A 22883-nucleotide genomic window follows, 5' to 3' on the forward strand; every position below is an offset into this window, starting at 1 on the left:
GGTTGCTAATAGACTTGTATTTTCCCAAGTTCAACACTGATAGTAGAAGATACTTGCAATCACCAATGACAGACAAAATAAAAATTGAAGGACCTTGCCCCCCCCCCAAAAAAAAAGAAAAAAAGAGTTTTCTTCAGATAGGATTCCAAAGACCCGGAGGTAGGATGCCGATGCTGATTCTTTTGTTCAGAGAACATTCGAATAATGGAGCAAGTGAGTGGGGGAGAGAAGTCAGAGGCTAATCAGTAGCTTGATGAAGTTACTTTTTGCAGGCACATTGTACCTTTAGATCAGCAGCACAGGGGGCCAGAGTGATAGTGCAGTGGTGGGTAGGGTATTTGCCTCACAAACAATCCCTGGCATCTCAAATAGTCTCCTGAGCACTACACCATGAGTTGTCTATGTGTACAGAGTCAAAGCACAGATCACTGCTGGGTGTGCCTCCCAGCCTCTCCTTCAAAATAAAAGAGAAACAAACAAAACCTAGCAGCCTTGGAGAAAAAGAGAACAAAGGAGATATGAGAAGAAGAAAATATCTATATCTTAAAAATATATGAAAAAATATACATCTTAAGTCTCTCTCCTCTATCCTGTATAGTTCAAGACAGGAAGTAGGCTGCTATGTATATACATCTACATATGTATATATGTGTGTACAAGAAGATGCAGAATTTCACCAATTCATAAAAAAACATCAACAGATATAGTAAATACTACTTCAAAAACCTTCCTTTAAGGAATTTATTTATCAATGTCATTTGATTTGGAATCTTTCATAAAATAGAAAACCTATTCAAGTTAACCAGGCTTTAGGCCTAGATATGGAGGGAAATTTGTCTTCAGTACTTAGATTTTAGATTTAATTACATGGGTGATTGCTTAAACATCCCCATTAATATAGGCAATTTTAAAATGTTAGTTTTATAGGTTGAAATTGATCATTGTGTTTACAATTTTATAAGAATGATGAAAGTGGCATTAATAATATCTCTTTTAAAGCAAACATTTTGGTCACTGCAGAGTTATCTGTCTTACTTATGAGTCTAATATACAATGGGCATAAGTGATGGAGCCGCTATAAATTTGGAGATAAAATGCCTTTAGACGTCATCCTAACAAGACGTGCATGCTATTAGTATTCTCTCAGGGATCAATTTTAAAAGTAGTAACATAATAAAAAATGGTTGGACTATATTTCCCCACAGCTTTCATTTTATTATGTTGCATGAAATATGCCTTTATTGGCTATAGCATTACTGGAAGTAAAATATACTGGGTACTGAAAAATTCTGTCACTTTGTATTAGCTGTAAATTATCGACTAGTATAAACCCTAATTTCATTTGTCACATTCTGTTGCATTGCTGCTCTTCCCTGTTCCCATTCTGTCATTCTGGCAGGCCTGCGCTGCCCCAGGTATCACGGCATCGCCATCTGTACCCGACATCTGTCTCTCTATTGATCACACGGGTTTAGCACTTGATCAAACAGAGCACAACAGAATACATCTCTTTTTGCAATACTGCCAATGCCAACTGCTGCATGAAATCGACTACAAAAGCCTCCGTTACCTTGTGGAAAAACTGCATTGGTGGGGCTCTGCTTTGCTGTCTCCAAACACAGCATTTCCCATCTGATACTGGGCACAAGTTATAGTGAAAGAAATCTAGTTTCTTTAGATGTGAAAAGAAACCATGTGAAATACGACTTATGGCACTGATGTTGACAATGTGACTATCACAGAAGGTGAGGTGCAGTTGGGAGGTCTTTCTCAAACTAACGCCACGCTTCCTACTCTATTAGTCTGTTTGAGGGCATTTGTCATATAATGCATGGAATCTTCAGACAATGGTGTTCACTCTTCCTCCAGCTGCTTTGGTTTTGTGGAACTGAAGATCTAAAGTGAGCCGAGCCAGGAAGCAAGGGATGCATGTTGGCAGAGAGAGAGAACTTTCAAACATTTAGAACCACGTATTTAGAGATATAGGTTTTGCCTTGCATATAAGTAGCCCCAGAGAAGGCTATAAAGCAATCACAGATTTTTTTTTTCTTTAGCTGCAGGGAGAAACAGCTTATTTTCAAAGGGGTTACAGGGCCATTACCTATGTGACTCTCACTCAACTTAAGGAAGGGCCACATGCATAGCTATGAAAGCCAATGACAAGATGCTGCAATAAACAGCCAGCACAAGGGAAAGATAAGGCTAGAGGGAGATATTCAAGGAGAGTAAAAGCCAGAACCAGCAGCATTTTGAGTTCCCAGAAACACAATAGTAGGATTAAGTATGCAGTTATTTTTGTTCTATTTTTTTTCACACTTTCCACAGTAAGTCAAACTCTTTTCAGGAACAATGTCTTATATTTACCAAGTAAACAAATAAATAAAAATGCCCTTGAAATTTATGATAGAGAGTTGTTTCGTGTTAAAAACCTGTTCAGTATCTTACTGGACTGCAACTGCGTATTTTATTTATACCTTACAAATTACTTTGGAGGGAGGGGTCCAGCAACACCAACAATGAATAAGTTGGGAAAAATTGTTTTTGATTTTCACTGAATCAGGGCCATTATAAAATGAACCTCCCTTGTTTTAAAAGGCAATATTAGTTACACCAGAGGACATCAGCGGATTCTAGCAATGTATAATTCATAAGATGTTTTGTAGCCAAATGCATTAGAGTATAAAGTTGTACAAACAAATTAATATTTTAGAGCTAATTGAAATTGTTCTTACTATAAAGATTAAGCCGCTCCTATCCAACACACTTCAGTCATTAAAATAACACTTTTAATGCCTTGTCTAAATGATGTCTGACATTAATGCAGAGCTATATTAGAGCACACAAATGACCCGCTCTTTTGTAATGTATTCTATATGATCAGGCATTGGGTCAATGTGGGCAGTGTGTCTGAAGTAGTATCAAGTGGAAGCTAATTAAAATATATTCTCTATAGAACTTTACAGAAAAAAAGAGGCCAGTAATCATCAGAAGGTAGCCTGAAATTGGCATTTCTGAAAGGCTTGCAGCCTGCTTTCATCTCTTTGCATAAGGGTAATTTTGGACATAAAGGTTTTATTGTAGGCTCAAAACTTTGGGCAGCAAATAATTTTTCACTGTGTCAATAAAATTATTATGAAGTCCCACAAATGCTTTTCTGACATGATTTTTATTTCCTAGAAAAATCATGTTTCACCAGAGAACAATAAATGTTTCAGGGTTTTCATGCCATGCAATATTTCCCTGAAAACAAGAGTTGACCTCCTTCCCTCCCTAGTAAGAATGCTGCTATAATTATTATACTAATGTACACACCACCGAAAAGCACAGTGCACTCTCCTTTGGACATCTGAAAATTTAGGATATCGGACAACTTTGAAGGTTTGTCTCTATGGTGGATTTGTTCAGTTACCACTAACTATAGCTACTTAAATCCTAACAATAGCTACTTAAATCTATAAACTGTACCGATTTTGCACAGTTGCGTGTAAGGCTTACAAAATCATGTCCTGGTTTTGTTCCCTGTTATCTCTCAAATACATCTGTAATAAAAAGTAAAAAAAATAATCACATGCTTCACATCCCTTGACAGAAAATAAAACTTAGCTACATGCTTCTTTAAGAATTTACATTTCTTAAAAGATTTTTTTAAGAAACTAGATTCAGTTGAAAATGGCTGGTCATAGAATAAGAAATTTGAGTAAAATATTTATTTCTAGAACTCAAAAGGTCCTAGAAAGATTTTGCTCCTAAGATTTTTATATTAAAGAAGTGTCAATGATGTCACTTTATCTCAAACTTTTCACCTCTGAACAGTCTGAGAAAATTTATAAGCCTCAACATCCTATTTCCTGTTGTCTAGAACATAGTAAACACATGCAAAATGAGTAATTCAACTTATGACACGGCATATTTTTAAGACAGTAGACCTAAGAAATGGTTTAGAAAGCCAGTTGAATGTGGACTTGGGGGCTATCTCAAAAAACTGCTTTCACTTGAAACAATAAAGTTACCTTCTCTTTAAGTATCATCAGCTGCAATGAAGCAATTGAAGTTCTCCCTAAATTTTGTGGATTCATACAAGTGTTGCCCACCCCTTGGTGGAAAAAAAAGATAATTTTCATGTGTCAGTTCCTAGACTCTTAATAGAGATTCATCTTTTCCAAGATCATGTAATTATAAACAATAAAAATTGGCAGTGAAGACATAATGCAATATTTAGAAAGATGAATTAGAAATACAAATGAAACGTAAATAAGTAAATATTGTTAAAAGATACTAAAATGTCAACAAGGTACAAAACTCACCCTGTGTATAAACATTTGTTGAAACATTAGAAAAAATACAAGTCTCACTTAAAATATATAACATCTTTATCTAGTGGTAATTAGTAATTATATATAGGAATTAATATGCTATTTTTTCATTTCCAGTTAGTGATTTGTATTACATTATGGTAGAGAAGAGTAATTACATCACAAAGTCATTAATAGACAATTTACAACATTAAACAAAAAATGAACCTGTTTTAAAAGGCAGTATTCAACCTTGAAGACAGATTAATAACATTTCCAAATGTCTTAGTTTTGTTGTACATAATTTGAAGTTGCTGATTATTTATGGAGTTTAGGCTCCATCCTTTGCACCAATCCCAGGAAATAATTTTTTTTTCTTAATTTTTTTTCTTGGCAGCGGGCCCTTTCTAACAAAATTCAGATCTCCACTAGTAATCCCAATTTCAAACAAAAGTAAGATTAACTTCTAGTAATTACATGAAGAATCCATTCAGTGGTTCTATATGTGGTCAGAAATGAGGACTGTTAATTGTGGTTTGTGAGCTATCCCCAGGATCATATGAGCTGACTATGGTTGTACTAGGTGTCCCATATATACCATTTGGCCTAATACATATACTATGCGTACATAGTTCATTCATTTTCTCTGATATTCAACTTTCATGCACTAAAAGTCAGATTTAGAAGGGTTTTGTGAAATCTATCATTAGTGTTTAAAACCTAGAATTTAAATTCATAGTATATCATTAAGTAACACAAAAAAGTCACTTGTCAAGGTGGAAATTGCAGCTAATTCCAGGCATCCTGTAACCTTTTGTTGGGTTTGCTAATGAGGAATGCAGTGAGAATAGCCAGCCCCTTTTTGGGTGACCTCAGCACCTGAGTTTGGTTATGTTCTGCTGCACTGGAGATAGTTTTAAAACACTCAGGAATCATATGGCCCCAGAAAGCTTAGTGAATTCATTTTGTACACCTAGATAATTATTTGGAGTTTTACTCCTTTGCACCCCAGCTTGTTTTATTAGAGAGTAGAGGAATTAATAAAATTCTTAAAGCATTTACAATTAATATTTTATACTTCCCTTTATAATTCCTAGACATAAAAACATATCTTCTATGTTCAGATGTCTCTAATGAAAGGCAAAAAATACTTAGACAATTATACAGAGGGTTTATGATAACAGCCATTTGAGTTGAGAGGTGAATGCTGGAAACACATAGGATCTACAGTGCATATCTTTAAAATCCTGCCTCCCGTTCTTTTGCAAGATCATCCATTATTAAAACAGAACTGGTGTTGTTTGCTTATTCTATATAGATCTGTGCAATCATAAGCCAAGCACTATTAAAAATATTTTTGCATTAGGAAGAAAGGAGAAAATATAGACTTTTTTTTTTAAATATGCATGTAGCCATCACAAATAACCAACTGTTTCCTGTTTAGGACAAAGGAGTAAATAATCCATTGATCTGGCAGCAGGGCACCTGCTTTGCAACTGACTCCATATCAGTAGTCCCTGAACCCTCATTATTTTTCCTCAATTAAAGTTCATAGTCTCGGAAAGTCTGTGCTGAGCAGATGTACAACTGTTCTTGACGATACAACACAGAAGAATCACAAATTTAGAAAACTACTGCCATTTCATAAACCCCGGAATCACATCATTTGTTGTGGGGAAGAAACATTACAAACAATATGTCTCTTTTATAGGCTGCTAAGCCAGCACATTACAGAAAAGAATATTAAAGTTCAAAAACTGTCACATGAGCTGTACATTATGAATACAGTAATGCATTTTTTTATGATTCAAATAATGGCTACTGAAATGAAAAAAAATCGTCAGTGGATAATAATGTAAAAATTGTGATTGAGAATTAGACAATATTGGAAAGAGGAGCAAAACCAAGCACAATGTAATGATCTGTAGAGAGATGTATAAAATGGAATAACAAATGTATTTCTCAAACATGAATTCATCTAATGCTAGTTTTATTTTCAGCCTTTGCATAATTCTGAAATCTAGGAAGACCGATCATTAAGGCATACCATTTAAATAAAATATGCAGCAAGAATCCAGTTTCACATCTAACTAAGAGACACTCAGCAGAAGAACTTATTTATTTTTTTAAACCATCCACCTAAGGTCAGATACCCCAACGCCATCCATTCAAACAGCTACATAAATACAGCTTCCATCACTCATCCTCCTCCTTTTGTGCTTAAGAAAATAAGGGAGAACAGCTAACAGTCAGGGAGATGCTCATTTCCATTTTATTTATAAAATGCTATCACCATAAGATATTGAAATACATATTTTTTGCAGTAAATAAGATGAAGTTCCTATATGACATTTTCTAGTCCTTTCTATTCCCTAAGCGTAATTCTGACTCTACAAGGATATGCTCTACAGAGTGTAGAAGATTGTGAGTTTTGAGGTCAGAGTATATGCTTGAAGCATCAATGGTTTCACCTGTCATTTTTAGTTTTACCAGAAAGAATGTGTTATTGTTTAATGCTATAACATGCATTCGTTACATTTCCACTTCCATTTTGCCAATGCCATGAGGTGACTTCTAGTGCGTGTTCGCAGAAATATTTGAGCAAAAAAATTTAACTTCTGTTATAATTATTTTTCATAATTAATTAATTGAGACATTTCTCCCTCTTAGCCATGGAGTTCCTTGCAATCTCTTTCTTTCGACTTCTCTGTGTGCAACAGATGAAAATCAATCAGGTTTATATATTAGTGCATTCGAAAAAAATAGTATCTAATGTTCATCTTCACCTTTCCCTGTGATTTGTACCCGGATCATTTAGGAAATACTTTGAAGAAATGACTCACTCCGATCGGAATGTAAGTGTTGTATCTATTCACTTAAAAGTTTACAGGCTAAACTGATAATTCCATTAACACAGCAGCAGACAAAGGGTAGTGTCGAAATATCCCAGTGGGCTGGTGTTCTTTGAGTAGCATTGTTCCAGGGTAAGCTAATTTTTTTTAAATGAAAATCCATTTTATGTATTTCCCCCAAATGGATTTTTCACATTTCCATTTATAATGTCATAGTTGTTTCTAAGATACGTTTTGCCAATTTCCCTCTTGGCAAATTGGTTGTGCTCTGCCAATGTACTAAATCAAGCAAACTATAAGCTTTCCTCTTGCTCATTTCAGCCTTAAGAAAACAGTTCATAGGCCAGTAATCAAATGCATACCTGCAAAAAGATACACCTATGGTATATGGACAGAAATTCTTAATCATTTAAGCTTCCCCATAAAAATAACTCCTTAATATGTAGCTCAGGATATGTGTTAAAAATAATTCCCAGAAAGATTTGCTTTTACCAATATGATTACATTTTCTCAGAAAATGCAAACTTAAAAATATAACTATTTTATGTACCCTTTGTGAAAATGTTCAATACTTCTAGTCTTTTGTAGTTTGAAATTTTCAAATAATTAACTTAATAGGGTAATTTCACTTCAGATGAAATTAACACATAATTTAACTAAAACCTCACTCTTGGAGGTAATGCGAGTTAGATTATGACTAAGACAGGTCTTGGCTTACTACAGTTCTGAGATCGATTTGTCCTTTGATGGCAGAAAAGTTACTCATAATCTCTCCGACTTAATTTCTGCATTTGTAAGACATGGGTAATTCACTTTACTGTATTTCATCTTTTACCTGAGATTGAATATAATAATTCTTTACATAACTCTGTATTCAATTTGCTCTATATTTCTGTTATTTTTTCTCTCTAACCAAGTATTATATATCACAAATATCTTGCTTTTCTTCTTCTTCTTCTTTCTTTTTTTATTTTTATTTTTTGACATTAACATTCATTACTGTGACCCAATAGAAATCTTGCTCACCGGGATCTTTATAGTTCCTTCCCTAAAATATTCACTAGGCTCAAATTCTTAGTTCTTGCCAGCCTGGCCTTATTTCCAGATTGATCAAGTGAAATAGATAATAAAAAAGCATTTTTCGTGGAAGCTTTATTACTCTCTGCATCTCTTTCTTCCTCTTTCTTTCCTATTTGTTTTTACTTCCCCACACACTTCCCTTTTCTCTTTTCCCCTTCCGTTTCCTCCTTCTATTCTATATGAAAACAAATTTGCTTATTATAACCTCATCATCTTTTGGCAGCATATGGAGGATGGCTCTGGAATTGCTAGTAGAGAGAAACAGACAAACAGGACAGGGGCTGCCCTAAGAACGTTGCATGAGGATACAGAATGTTCTGAAATATTCTTTAGTGTCTTAAAGGAAAAGACTGTAAGGCAGACTGAAGTCCCAGAAATGAGGAAGGGACCCACATTTTCTAGAAACATTACTCTCCTTCTGCCTTTACAGGTTTGATTAAAAGGGAGCAATTGTTACATTTAGAATGTTTAAGAAAATATTTCTGAGCTCTTTAGGCATAGTAGGAAATCATTTAGTTTGGTCTTATTTGGGTTTTTTCTTCCATTATTTGCTTGGAGTGCCTGAGAGAATGATCATCAAGGCCTGGAATTCGATAAACTGCCCTCTTACTCTCTCTTATTATATTATAGAAATAAATATAGAGTTCTTGGTCAATTGGTTTTGTATATTTTTTTTACTGACAAAAGAATTTTAATGTTTCTTTTAAAAATACCAAAATAGGTTTATCCATTTTTTTTAGTTCAATTTTCACTCCCTGGAGTTTTCTCTTGTGCCTTCTTAATAACACCACTGAAAATGATTTATGCAGAGGTGGGGAGGGGGTCAAAGGAAAATGAACTGAAAAAAGAATATTACTGGGATTCCAGCAATGTCTCCAGCAGTCTGGGTAAAGTCACCACATACAGTGAATGCCCACAGTGTAGCCTGTATCTAAACTATGTCTCCTTTTCCCAAGTGATTCATCAAGGAAAACAGAAGTTTCACTCCATTAAACATGGTTTCTTTAACAGAGGAAATTTGGGGCATTAGTTTATTTGCAAAGGCAAAAACAGCAGAGATGTCAACACATCTTTTCATAATAATGAGAATGCAAGGTGATTCTGTGACTGTGTTCCCAGGTTTCAAACCCTCAAAGCTTGGCTTGAAAAAGCTTGAAAAAGCTTGGCTAAGAGTAGGGCTGCGAGTGAGTTCCCCAGCACATTATATCCAAATGAGAAAACAGCAGCATGACCATTGGGGTTCTCTGCTATGGAAGCATAACTGGTATGTATGAGCTATGTCATCCAAACAATTACAAAGGAAAGACAGAGAGGTATTTAAAAAATAAAGAACTTCAAAATGAGATTAATGATTAATGAAAGTAAATAATATTTCCAGGGAGCTTTTAATTGGAAACCATTCATTAGGAAACCCAAACTCACAAAATAGAATGCCCTCAGCATTGCGTGCCTGCTTGAATATAATATGTTGACCCATTTCCTAGGGTTCTTAGTTTTAGATTGCAAATAGATTTTTAGGTTACACTTTACCTGTGTTACACAAATCAGCATTGCACATTGAAGAATGCACTGACATTTCAATCTTTGGCCTACTATTTTTTCGTTATCATATCTAATCTGTATTATCTAGAATTAAAAATTACTGTGCTTCACAGTGACCTATATCTTCCAACTTTTCATTTCCTATGTCTACCATGATGAAAAAATCATTCCTGGAAACAATCAGATCAATTGAATAAGCAAGACAAAACAAAGAGTTTAAATAATTGAAGTTTTAAAAAATATATGGCAAGTTTTAGTAATGAAGTTTTGTGACTGCTAATTTCATAATCCCTAAAAATTCAGAATAAGTAACAGAAAATCATTTGGGGATGTTTTCTATTAGGAGATGGATAACAACACCCAAGAACAAAGATAATGTGTGACTAGGGCCAATGATGATGAAATAATCCTTCACAAAGATATCCAAATGCCTATTGACAACTATCCACACAGAGAGGCAAAGGACAGTTTGAGTATATATGTGTATGTGTGTGTATATATATATAAAAATATATATATACATACACACATATATATATATATATACTCAAGCTTGTCAACTGCTAAAGGTGCTCAACGTCAAAATACCATGTATGCATACATACACGAGTTGATTCCCTTTGAAAATTTTATTTGCTACTATGCAATACTAGTACAGCATGTGAGAGGCTTCAGGATTTTCTGGAATCACTTCCTCTTTCACCAGTGTTTCCACACCAGTATATTTAACAGAGACATTTACATGCTTTGCATTTTAAGTGCCTTGGAAATCCAAGCTCAGAGCCACACAATTTCTGCTGCACCATCAGATGTAATGAGTTATGGTACTATCGGCATGTTGATAAGCTATAGCCCAAAGAAGAACAAGAAGGAAGTATAAAAAATATGGCCAGAGGATGGGATAAAATTATCAGCTAGTGTGTTTTCCTGTTTGGTTTTAATCTACATTTAATTAAATTCTTATCTTCTGTGTACTTATGGTCGCATTTGAATGGCGAGACTGCATTCATTATGAATGGTAAAACTTAACTCAGCGAACATTACATGTGGCTTCTTTAAAAAAAAGCGAAGAGAAATTCTGTCTTTATTCTTTACACTCAGGTCTTATAAAAGGGAACCCAACTCTCTCTGAGGTCAAGTGCAGTCGTACTTAACCTTTGGGTTAACTGATTTGGAAAGTTGGACTTAAATCAATTCTGGATGCTATTTTTTATTTTTACAATTTGGAAACACTATTATCAAAAAGCTGAGCATGAACAGAACTGGCAAGGAGAGCAGTAAAATGCCTTCTTCATTCTCAAAAATAGAGAAGATAACAAGAAGTTTTTATTAGTACTGCAAAATATGTGCATTAGTTTGCATCCTTAATTATTAAAACCATTACACTGCCTTGTCTTTATATGCTGAAATATATGCCTTAATTGCCATTTGATTTTTTTTTCTCTGTGTCACAGACACTTTGAGTTCATTGAGGTAGACGTCTATTTTACAGAAAAATATAAAAAATGTTTCACAACAGCATTTATTTTATACGCCTGCTTATTTCATAATAATTTCAGTTCTATTTCCAAAATGGAGGCACAAATTGAAAATGTCCTTAAAGTGATATCTGGTACATGTAATAATAATAAGCACTTATAATAATAAGACTGGAAGCCTGAGGAAGGCAAACAGAAACGATAATTACCCATTTGATTGAAATGTTTAGGTCTAAAGAACTAAAGTTGGGATAGCTATGTTCTCCCTGGTGAGCAAAGATCATTCACATATACACAAACCCAAAAACTCTTCTGAAGCTAAATCACAGAGCAACTAAGGGAATACAACTATTCTAACATACTTCCTAGCATTCCCTAAAAGTAAACATTTATGACTAGTATCTACATGTCTATAAAATGAGCACACATCAAATGAGCATTTGTTATCACAGGTGCATGCAACAGGGAACACTAACTGGAAAAGGTTTAACATTCCAACTGAAAGGCGCAAATGGAATGTTATAATTAAACGATGGGTAATAAAACATATCCTACTCTGCAAGGAAAAGCTTTCTGAACTTATAGCTTGATCATCGTGCTTGACTAGGACAGAGAGAACATTGTAAGTGAAGAATAGCATTAGCAACTGAGTTGTAGTTCATTAATTTTTCAAAATGACCTTTGTATTATTTTTCTTATCAAGTACAAATATGATGTATGCGTTTGTTGCTGCTTATTTCAATAAATAGGAATACTATGTCATGAATGAATATATACAAACAAGAAGTTCTTCAGAATGACTATACCTGAGGAATAGAAATATCTAAGATAATTCAACTCAGCAAACATGTGAGTAGTAAATAGTAATTCAACCTCATTCCTGTGGGATCTTAATTCTGTAAAGTATTGGATAGACTGTAAAAGTCTATAAATAAAGTCTATGAAGTCTATAAAAGGGTAAAATATGCAGTCAATACTACTATATATTTTGTAAAGAATATACAATTTCATAATACATTAAAAATGAAGGGTGCTGAGATGATATGATATCCCAGTTAAGTTTTAAAGAGTCAGAACTCTACATAGACAGCTCAATGGATGCTTTAGAAGTAACATATAAACATGCCACATTGTTTGCTCATAATCATTAAGAGAATTGAAATTTGCCATGCCATGACTCACCAAAGAAGAGGAGCACACTAAGAGGAAACTCTGAGATAAGCGGGGTACAATTCTTTGTGTCACACATAACGTCATGGGAGAAGGGGAGGAGAGAGAAGGAGAAAGGATGGGGAGAGCAGAGCAGTGTAGTTAAGGTGTGGTTACTTCATTATATGTCATCAAAAACTGGACTTTTCTAGTTTAATTTTGCTCTATTTCTGAGGACTGAGTTAAGTTTATGAGAAATAAACTTCTAAAATCTCTTTGGTATCTTTATCAATCATCATTTAGTCTAGCATGGGCTTGTTTTAGTTGGAGTTGTAAATTCCAACAGTTAAATACCAATATAGATATGCATATGTATGCTTATATTCACTAAAAATCAGCTCACTATTATCACCTGTGCACACACACATATATAAACTACAGTCAGGAAATCTCTTGGCCTTTGGAGAGTATCAGTATGATCATATTTTCTACTCCAAGAAGAGGGTAGATATTGAGGAAGTTCTGCTTTTTGATATTGGTGTGTATATCCAAGAACACTTATGCATCCTGGTTAAACCATATACAAGGACAAACTTTCCCAAAGAATTGAAAAAAAATGCTCGAGAACAGGGAGAAGGATAAACAGGTCTTTACATGCCAGCCCCAGTTCTGTAGGCAAGTTAGAAAAGAGAGAAATACCAGGACATCCATTTCATAGTTTATCTAACTGCAAGTCTATACAAAAGTATGTCCCTTTGAAAACATGGCTTCCCTTGGCTTGACATAAAATTCTGTCAGATGTGTAAAAGTACAAAGATTGTCCCCATGTTCTTAATTAAAATATTTATTATTGTTATTCTTTAAGAGTTGCCTTTTAGAAGAAAAATGAACTTTGTTTTAAGTGGGGGTAGCACAGTGGTAGGGTGTTTGCCTTGCATGTCGCTGACCCATTCATCCCTGGCATCACATATGTTCCCCCAGGTAGGCGCGATTTCTGAGCGCAGAGACAGGAGTAACTCCTGAGCGCTGCTGGGTGACTCCCCCTCCCAGCAAGAATTAAGTGGGAAATGATAAAAGGAACCTATAAACTTAGTGGGCCCATGAATAAGACTGTGCTCTTGAGAATCATGTGTATTAAATATACATGTTTGAAATTGTGTCATACAATATGTTCACTCTCATTTTATGGTAGACCCAAAAATTACCTAAAGGAAGAACACTTGTGAATCTCTCTCCCATAAACGAGATGGTATTTAAAGCATAGGAATTGAAAAGGTCATGAACCCACAAAGCCTGTTCCATTAAGGGTAGAACACTACTGTGTGACTGCAAAGGCAATCAAGAAAGTTCTAGAGATCTAAAAAGTTACAATAAGATTGCCAATATCTCTTTCCAGTGGCATCAAGCTTTGTAAGGAAATTCCAGTTCATATTAACACTTTCCCTTACTAGAAGGGAAAAAAATGCTTCACCAATGATCTCAAAGTTTGGACACAATCAGAATGAATCTTCTCACTCCTTTGATCTGTTTTTTGATTCAGAATCTCAGGACTGTCTTGGTCCTCAAGTCATATTGTTTCTTCTCCACATAGATAACTCTTTAATTCTTTATTCACAACCAAATATTTCTACTGATGCTCAAGGAAGTTACCAGGAAAACCTTGGATCACTTCTGTCAGTTCTCTGAACATTCACTTTTTCTCCTTTCTTTCTCTATCATAAGTGGTAGCTGATTTCACTTCCATGATCTATGTATCACTTATTCTAAAAGTAGAAGAGTTTTCTCGTTCTCCATTAGAGATCATTCTTCCTACTCTAAAAGCCTATTTGAAATTTTACTATCAAAATTGATATTTGTCAAATTATTGAAAGTCTTCCAGGTTATTTATCATTTCTTATTATCTTAGTTCCATAGATAATCTTCTACATTGAGCCTGATCTAATTCTTGTTAATTGCAAAATCCATAACCTCCACATAAATGATCAAATGGACTCTCAGTTCTTCGACCTCCTATTATCCAATGATACTGTTTTCTCCTTTATCACTACTCACTAACTCAATAGGTCTTTTATTATCAGTCATTTTGACCTTTCCTTGTGTCATTTAACCTCCTTTTATCCCATTCTGAAGTCACAGCTTCAACTCGTCATCCAATCATCATAAAAATTGCACACAGTATTAATTATATTAATTCATTAAGATTAATCTGGCAAAATTCCAATCTTTTTACAATGTTCTAACATCTCCACATTTACACCTACCAGTGGACTTAGCTAAGGAAAAAAACGTACAGTCATTTCTTATTTTCAATTCGTGACTAAAAGCAGTTAAGCCTCCCAGTCATCATATGACAGCTCTCTATGCCATTCACTTTTCAGTACCCATTTCCAATTTATTTTCATGGGATTTTGCTAAGAAATTTGTAGGAATCAAAAAAATTCCACTTCTAACTCTATAGCTAGTCAATGAAACTACACACCTATGACATGCATTAGGATGTTATATACTTCACTAATAATAATAATTATTATAAGCATGCCCTTACATGGTGCAATATCACTCCCCTATGGTTTGGTTAGCAAATAATCCCCTCTTTCATGCAAATATCACTTTTCCAATGTCACTTGAATCAGAGCCAGTACAAAAACATACCATGATGTCTTCATCATAAATAATAACATCAAAACAAAGTCACCTCCTAGTTTTCATTTATTTGATTCCATTAACAGCAAAACATTTTGAAATCAGTATATCTACTGGTTGAAGTCTCTAGTGGTATTTACTCTCACACCTATAAGGCAATGTACATATCCCAAAGATGTGGCTATATTTGAAGGTCATTAGTGGATTTTCTCTAATTTGAACACCAGAATAATTGAAAATTTTCTCCTTGAAATAATTCCCACTCCCTTTGAGTCCAGTCAGCATATGCTCCCGGCATTCTTTCAAGTCTACTGGCTGCTGCTTCTCAATTCTCTCTGCTGGGTTCTCTGGCTTCATATACTACACTCTACTTCTTTCTCTCCAACCACTCTGGACTTCCCTGATACTCAGAGAAGGTGCCAACAAATTTTCATGTCCACCTGTGAGTTTCTTGCTTATGTTAGTTGCATGATCAAACTTTAGAAATCTGTTCAAATGACCCTTTATTAAGATTGTCCCTCACACTCTCTTTTAATTGTCAAAAAATTCTCTAATTTCTATTTAGTTCTGCCTTATTTTCCTTATAATATACTTGGCATTTAACAAGTTACATATTTTTCACATTCATTTGCTTGTCATCTGCTTCCTCTGTTGGAGTGTAGCTTCTAAGAGAGAGGAAGTTCATTGCTATATTTGATCTGAGGAGAAAACCTGGCATATTTTAGGCTTTTAACCACTATTTACTAAGTAAATAAAAAAGACCAATAATTTGCCTTTGTGGTATTTTTTATGCTCCAAGAAATTTTTTTCTATTTTCATGACTCTGAAGTTATTGTATTAATACATTAATGTGTAGAACTTTACTGGCATTTTAACAAAACAGAATAGAATGCCCATAATTAAAGCTAATTTTTATTATTTTTACAATGCTATTTAGCTTTAGAGTATATTCCTAGGCTATGAAAATAATTCACAATTATAATTTTATTGCTTTACTTCTATGTGTTATTAGAATAAACACTACTCTGTTGACATTCACCAATATCTTTTATTTATACTGACCATTTTTTTACCTCTCTTTTCACTTCCTCTTTAACCATTACAGATACAGAGAAGATGACAAGAGTGGAAAATATTTTATTTCTGATAGAAAAAATCTATACTACACAAGTGGATTTAAATGATATGTAATAGTTACCTTTCAGAAGCCAGCTTTGTCTATGAAGCATGCAATAAAATTAAGCAAAACATAGAATTTGGGTGGCTTTCCTTATCAAATACTTTGACCTAAGTCCATTAGCCAAAATGCCCAAGTATTAGAGAAGATTTCTAGTAATTTTAAACCCAATACTGTAACATCTAGGGTTAGGTGAGAAAACAAGGAAAACAAGGAAACAAGTTTACTTTCAGGAAGTAAACTTCAGACTAAAACATAAAATCTCAACCTTCCATAAAGTAGACTCATCTTTTATTTCTGTTGGTTGTGCTTTCCTTTAAATCATTAACTGTTGTCTTATTTATTTCACAACAACCTTTGACCTGCTTTTTCTGAACCATTTCTAAGACTTGAAAGAAGCTTCATATCTTCACAGAAGTCCTGAAAAAATGATAGCAGTGATAAATCCAATGTCACTGCTGTTTATGTATGATAATCAAAGCTATCAACAAGTAAAACAACAAAATCTGTTCTATCTGGAAAAAACAGAATTGATTTAAACCGAATAGTTCTATGTCATGGATACCAGATATTTTAGTTCTGAAGCCAAGTATACATTTCTAAATGATGATGTCTTCCTCCCTGTGAACATAAATATGATCCCAGTAAATGGTAGCAGCCTAGGTAAATTACTGAAGGTTAAGTATAACAGGAAAAGATGAATTCTGCTGTTCAAGTCATACAAAAACACACAACAAATTGTAAAGTTTGCATCAAATATTTGGGATAAAGGTTACAACTACAGCTCATTACTTGTGATAATTGTGACTGACTTGTTTGATCAGTGTTAGTCACATGTTAAAGAGAAAAGCTTTTCATTATTTGACAATACTTTAATGGAAATTTTGCTAACATATTAAGTATTTTTCTTCACTCCTCTTCAACTTAGATCAGAAGGCAAAGAATCATTTAAAGTACGTGTTGTATTACTGAGATATTTTCAAATTCTTCAAGGATATTATTTCATTGTAGCAAAATCTGGCACTTATATATTTTTTGTTTAGCCAGATTAAAAGATTGCTACTAATTTCTCAATATTGTCTTATACCTGGCATCAATAAATACTTTTTTTAAAATCAATATGATCTCTAAATTGAATAACTAATCATCAAAAATTGCCCCTTAATTAAGAATATATGAGTTCTTGGGATAAATAGTAAAGAACATAGGAGCTTGCCTTGCATTTGGCTGATCCAGCACCATATATGATCTCTCTAAGCACAGAATCAGGAACTGGCCCTGAGCACTTAAGCCACTACCTTTATTCCCACATCATCCTACTCAAATAAAGACTATTTGAGTTCTGAGTAAAATTATTAGGGGTGCAATACAAAATGTTAAACTAAAATATAAAACTAAGATTGTGGGAGCTAAGTTTTTATTGAAATAAAATAAATATTTGTATAAACTGAAATGTAGGCTTATACTTAAATTTAACTGTGTTTTGTTTTTCTTTCTTATCTGTGTTCTCACAATAGGAAAATAAAATTGAAGACATGATGTGAGAGAGTACTGAAATACTTACTTACATGGTAGCAGCATTACTAGAGCACAAAGTAGATATTGAGTTCTGTGGAGGGCTTTTCAATCAGACATGGCCAAGGCACAGCCAAGGTCGGTCCCACCAAATATGGGTAAACCAAAGATGGGTTTACTCCCTAGCAGATGACTCTGTCACAGGTTCCAAATTCATTTCCTACATGATCTAAGCCATATATATGATTTAATGGGAGGAGGAATTAAGTCACCTTTCTACTGGTCCCCAAAGTTAGTCCCCTATATTTATGATCCCAAAATGGGGGTGATGACATGCTCAGGCAATTACATTTGCAGCTTTCAGGATGATGATGAAACTGGCCATGTGGAATAGACTGTTGTAGTTTAAGGGACACCTTCTGTGTCTTCCCTAACCAAAAAAAAAATCCCCCCCCCCAGAAGCCACCTAAGATGAGAAGCAGAAAAATGTAAAGAATGGGAGGAGCACTTTTGGTGAGATGGATAAATATTGCCTGATAGATATAATTATTTGGCCAGAAAAATCTCTAGGGCCACTAAAGACATCTGAGGAGCATTGTGTTGTTGACTGCAGTATTAATAATAATGGAATAAACAGGATGGTCACAGAGTGACCATAGAATGCCCAACTAGTTAAGAACAATAAAGAAAAACATCTTAATAAAGGATAATTTCAACCGCTGCAAAGTCATTTAAAGATCATACATTTTTTAAAGGTGACTTGGTAAAGAGTCATCTCAACTTTGTGATCCAAGTTCTCATGCATACAAATCTACTTGTCTTAAGAAGTTACGAGCTGCTCAATAGATTAATGAGGACCTTGCTGTAGGCAAAATCACCTATAAGCATGCACACATTTGAGCTACATAAGTGAATAACTTTGTTTTAAAAAAACTTTGAAACACTTAAGGACCCAATGTCGACTGGCAATGAATCGATGAATTAAAAGTGGTCATATCAATGTATTATTCAAATAAAAACGGTTTTATTTTATCGAATGTTAATTAAAGTATTTGAGATGTTACTTAAAGGACAAATGTCTCTAAAGGTTTGCATTGTATTCATATCATTCTCATGTACAAAAGGAGAATTTAGATATTTAAGTAGGGAAGAAATTGTCTAATAAATTACAATATTTTGTGCAATATTCTTTCATGTGTAGCCAATCATTGGCAAACCCAATAAATAACCCGAGCATCAATAAATCCTCAAGTGTTTATTAATTTCTGCCCTGCTTTAGGGCGCCTGTGCAGTTGTGATAATGACTCATGGGTTTGTCTGAACAATTATCAATATGCTTGGAGTTTTATTCCACAGCGTGGAAGTAATGAAAGAAATTAATAAATGCCAACTGCTTCAAACTATTGAAAAATCCTTATTTTTTGAACGATGCCATACTTGCTCCTTTGGAATGTAAAATATACACTGATGGTAAGTTAATAAAGTAAATGACCAGAGATTCAAGATCTAACTCATTCATAATGAGATGAATATTAATTTAGAAAATATTTCTAAATGTCTAAACTATGGAGGTGACAAGTGAACAGTGGTATCACTTATTAGAATTCATGTTCCTTTTATGGTTTCTAGATTTGGGGATACTACTTTAATTCTAGTGGACATCAGCAATGTGATCGGATTTTTTACCTTAGTTCAGTAAAATTTTAACCATCATGGCATAGTCATAGTCAACAGAATTAATACATGACAACAGATGATTAAATATTTTAGTAAAAATTTACAAAAAATATGAACACTTCATGAATTTGTGTGTAATCCTTGCTCAGGGGCCATGCTAAATTCCTCTGTAACATTCCAATTTTAGTATATGTGATGCTGAAGCAATCACTAGTTAAAGTTTCTTTAAAAACAAAAAACACCATTGTTTTTTGTTGATAGGTTAGACTTGAAGACTAATCATCTTACCAGGTATCTAGAGAGCTAGAGGGGAGAGATATTCACTTGAAGGCTCTCTTAAGAAGAAGAAAGAAAAAGAAGAAGGAGGAGGAGGAAGAGGAAGAGGAGGAAGAGGAAGAAGAAGAGGAGGAGGAAGAAGAAGAAGGAAGAAGAAGAAGAAGAAGAAGAAGGAAGAAGAAGGAGGAAGAAGAAGAAGGAAGAAGAAGATGATGAAGAAGGAAGAAGAAGAAGAAGAAGAAGAAGAAGAAGAAGAAGAAGAGAAGAAGAAGAAGAAGAAGAAGAAGAAGAAGAAGAAGAAGAAGAAGAAGGAAGAAGAAGAAGAGGAAGAAGAAGAAGAAGAAGAAGAAGAAGGAAGAAGAAGAAGAGGAAGAAGAAGAAGAAGAAGAAGAAGAAGAAGAAGAAGAAGAAGAAGAAGAAGAAGAAGAAGAAGAAGAAGAAGAAGAAGAAGAAGAAGAAGAAGAAATAATACTCGTCAAACACACTACCACAAATTTTTTTCATGCAATTTAGGGAGAGCAAAACCTTGCTTCTTTTTAACAACACATTTTTGGTGGGGAGAAGTGCACATCAGCAGCACTCAAGGGCTTTGTGCTCAGAAGTTACTCCCGGCAGGTTGGGGGACCATATGAGATGTCAGGAATCAAACTTGTGTCAGTCCTGGGTCGGCCACATGCGAGGCAAATGCCCTACTTGCTGTACTATCACTCCAGCTCCTGATAGCACACATTTTAAATTTTTTTAATTAAGTCACCATGAGATACAGAGTTAAATAATTATTGAGTTGAGTTTCAGTCATACAAGATTCTGGCACCTATCATTTTACCACCTGACCACACATCTTGACATGCACATTTTGACCCATCACAGTTTGGGTGACTGAAAAATGACTCAAACTGTACATTTACATTAAATGATTGCTCCATTTTTCAGAGACTATGTCAAATGATTCCTCCATTTTTTTAGGGACTACGTGCCTATGTGCTATTTATCTATAAAACACATTATTGAAGGATATTTGACCTCTGAGAACTGCATATTTGAATGTAGACTACTTGATAAACTATGAGAGAAACAGAAATTCAACCAAGTATTTTGTAGCTATGGTTTGGTAACAGCTTTTAAAGATTCATGAAACTGTACCCCTTATACATAATATCTCCATAAAATAAACAATTTGGAAATCTGAACTGAATCTGTTTGTAAAACTTCTTCCTCTATTACTGTCCAGTGAAAATCTCCAAAATAATTCACAAGTTTCCTTAGATAAGGACTTGACAATTGTTTTATATTAGGATAGTCATTGTTATTATAATAAAAGTAAAACTGATTTATTTTTATAAATATACCAGTTAAAATTTGGGGGGGGGGGAGAGGTGACTGGAGAAAGCATAGTATCTAAGTCATTTTTTTTTATAAACAGTTAACCAGGGTTCAATATCTGGCACTTCAAATGGTCCCCTGTACCCCACAAGGAGTGACTCCTGAACACAGAGCCAGGACTAAGCACTGAGCACCTGTCAAGTATATCACCAAAACAAGACAAATTATTTCTTTTGATAGAAGACAAAATAACTATATAGGCTTTAAATAATCAATGGTAAAACAATACCTCCAAGCTTCTTTTCCATTGATAGCAAATTAATTATCAAAAATAATGGTCTATCATTTTCTTTTTAAAGAACACGTAATTGCTTTAATCAAACACCACTGCTACATCACAATTTCTCTTAACTTGTTAATGAGTAAGAAATCCTAGAGGGATATTTTTCTAAATGTATGAATTTATAAGCTAACTTTTCATGCTAAAGGGGTAGTCTTAATCACATTTATTAAATACGTAATAAAGGTCAGAAGAACTAAGAGAGAAAGAGAACAGAGGACTCTGAGGAAAGAAGCAGGATTTCAAAAACTGAAATAGGAGGAGGGCCGATATTCACCACCTTGCTGAGCCGAGACACTAACTGCAACTCTTCAGCAATAACCTCTAGTCTAGAAAGTTCCTAGTCTCTGACTCATCAAATATCAAAAAATCACAGAATGAGTCAAGTGAGGCCACCTCTATTCATCTGCATTTAGTTCTGTACAGCCTGAAAAATCTACACAGTTTGAAACTGCAGTGTCTGAATGCCTAAAAAATTGAAGAAATGATCCCTTGGCTGCATTCCTCTTTGTCACTTGAATATTTCTCGACAGACAACAGTCCTATTTCCCACCTCCCAATTTCCTACCTCTACTGATCCAATAGAATATGTTTTGCTGATAAAGAGATACATAAAATAGCTTGTAAATACGTTGCCATTTTATAGGGAAACATAAGATGGTTCGGATGTAAGGCTACTTACTGGGGAAAGTAGAAATATGAGTCACTGCTAGTGGGGTTCTAGAAAATATAACAGGAGCAATTTTTCATTAGCATTTATTCAGAAGAAATCATTTTATAGGCACCTGAACCACATCTGTGTGGAAGTAAAAGAATGATAGGCACAGAGCCTCATAAAGAGGGAAGAGGAGGGGCAGAGGAATAGCATGGCGGTGGGTAGTGTTTGCCTCGCATATATGGTCAACCCAGGTTTGATTCCCAGCATTTCAAATTGTGCCCCAGGCCTGCCAGGAATAATTTCTGAGTGCAGAGCCAGGAGTTACCCTGGAGAGCTGCTGGGTGTGATCCAAAACCCCAAACCCAAAAATATACACATAAAATAAAAGAGGGAAGAGGAGAAAGGAGTAGCTGATGGCATATTGGCTATGTGCCTTTATGGCTCATTGGGGAGAATCTGTTAAACTTTAGGTTCTTAATGCTGGTGTCCAGTGCCTTCCCCACTATCCCTTGGATATTTTGACATGACAAGGTGGCTTAATTTGTATAAGCCCACAGGACAATCAATCTTGTTTTGAATTTTCTTTATAATTTTTTGTGGAGGTTTTGGGTCACTCCCAGCAGCTCTCAGGGGTTACTCCTGGCTCTATGCTCAGAAATCGCTCCTGGAAGGCTCGGGGGACCATCTGGAATGCCTGGATTTGAATCACCGTCCTTCTGCATACGAGGTGAATGCTATACCTCCATGCTATCTCTCCATCCCATTCTTTATAATTTTCTTTAACAACTGATGAATCAGTGGATTTAAAAGCAAAGCTGGACAACAAAATTGGTCCTAGAGATTGATGATTGGCATTAGTGAGGCCATGGCAAAGGGGTTTG

The 22883-nt window shown here is 34.7% G+C and overlaps 1 protein-coding gene and 1 non-coding gene across 2 annotated transcripts in view; both read right to left on the bottom strand.

Moving 5' to 3' along the window:
* ZFPM2 (zinc finger protein, FOG family member 2) overlaps positions 1-22883 on the bottom strand; it is a 500701-nt gene that overhangs the window by 44819 nt on the left and 432999 nt on the right. The window lies entirely within an intron of this gene.
* LOC126009750 (U6 spliceosomal RNA) lies at positions 19510-19616 on the bottom strand. The gene has a single exon (XR_007495963.1). It is a non-coding gene; the product is annotated as a U6 spliceosomal RNA (small nuclear RNA).

The sequence above is a fragment of the Suncus etruscus genome, chromosome 5 (assembly GCF_024139225.1).
Source record: "Suncus etruscus isolate mSunEtr1 chromosome 5, mSunEtr1.pri.cur, whole genome shotgun sequence".
NCBI lineage: Eukaryota > Metazoa > Chordata > Mammalia > Eulipotyphla > Soricidae > Suncus > Suncus etruscus.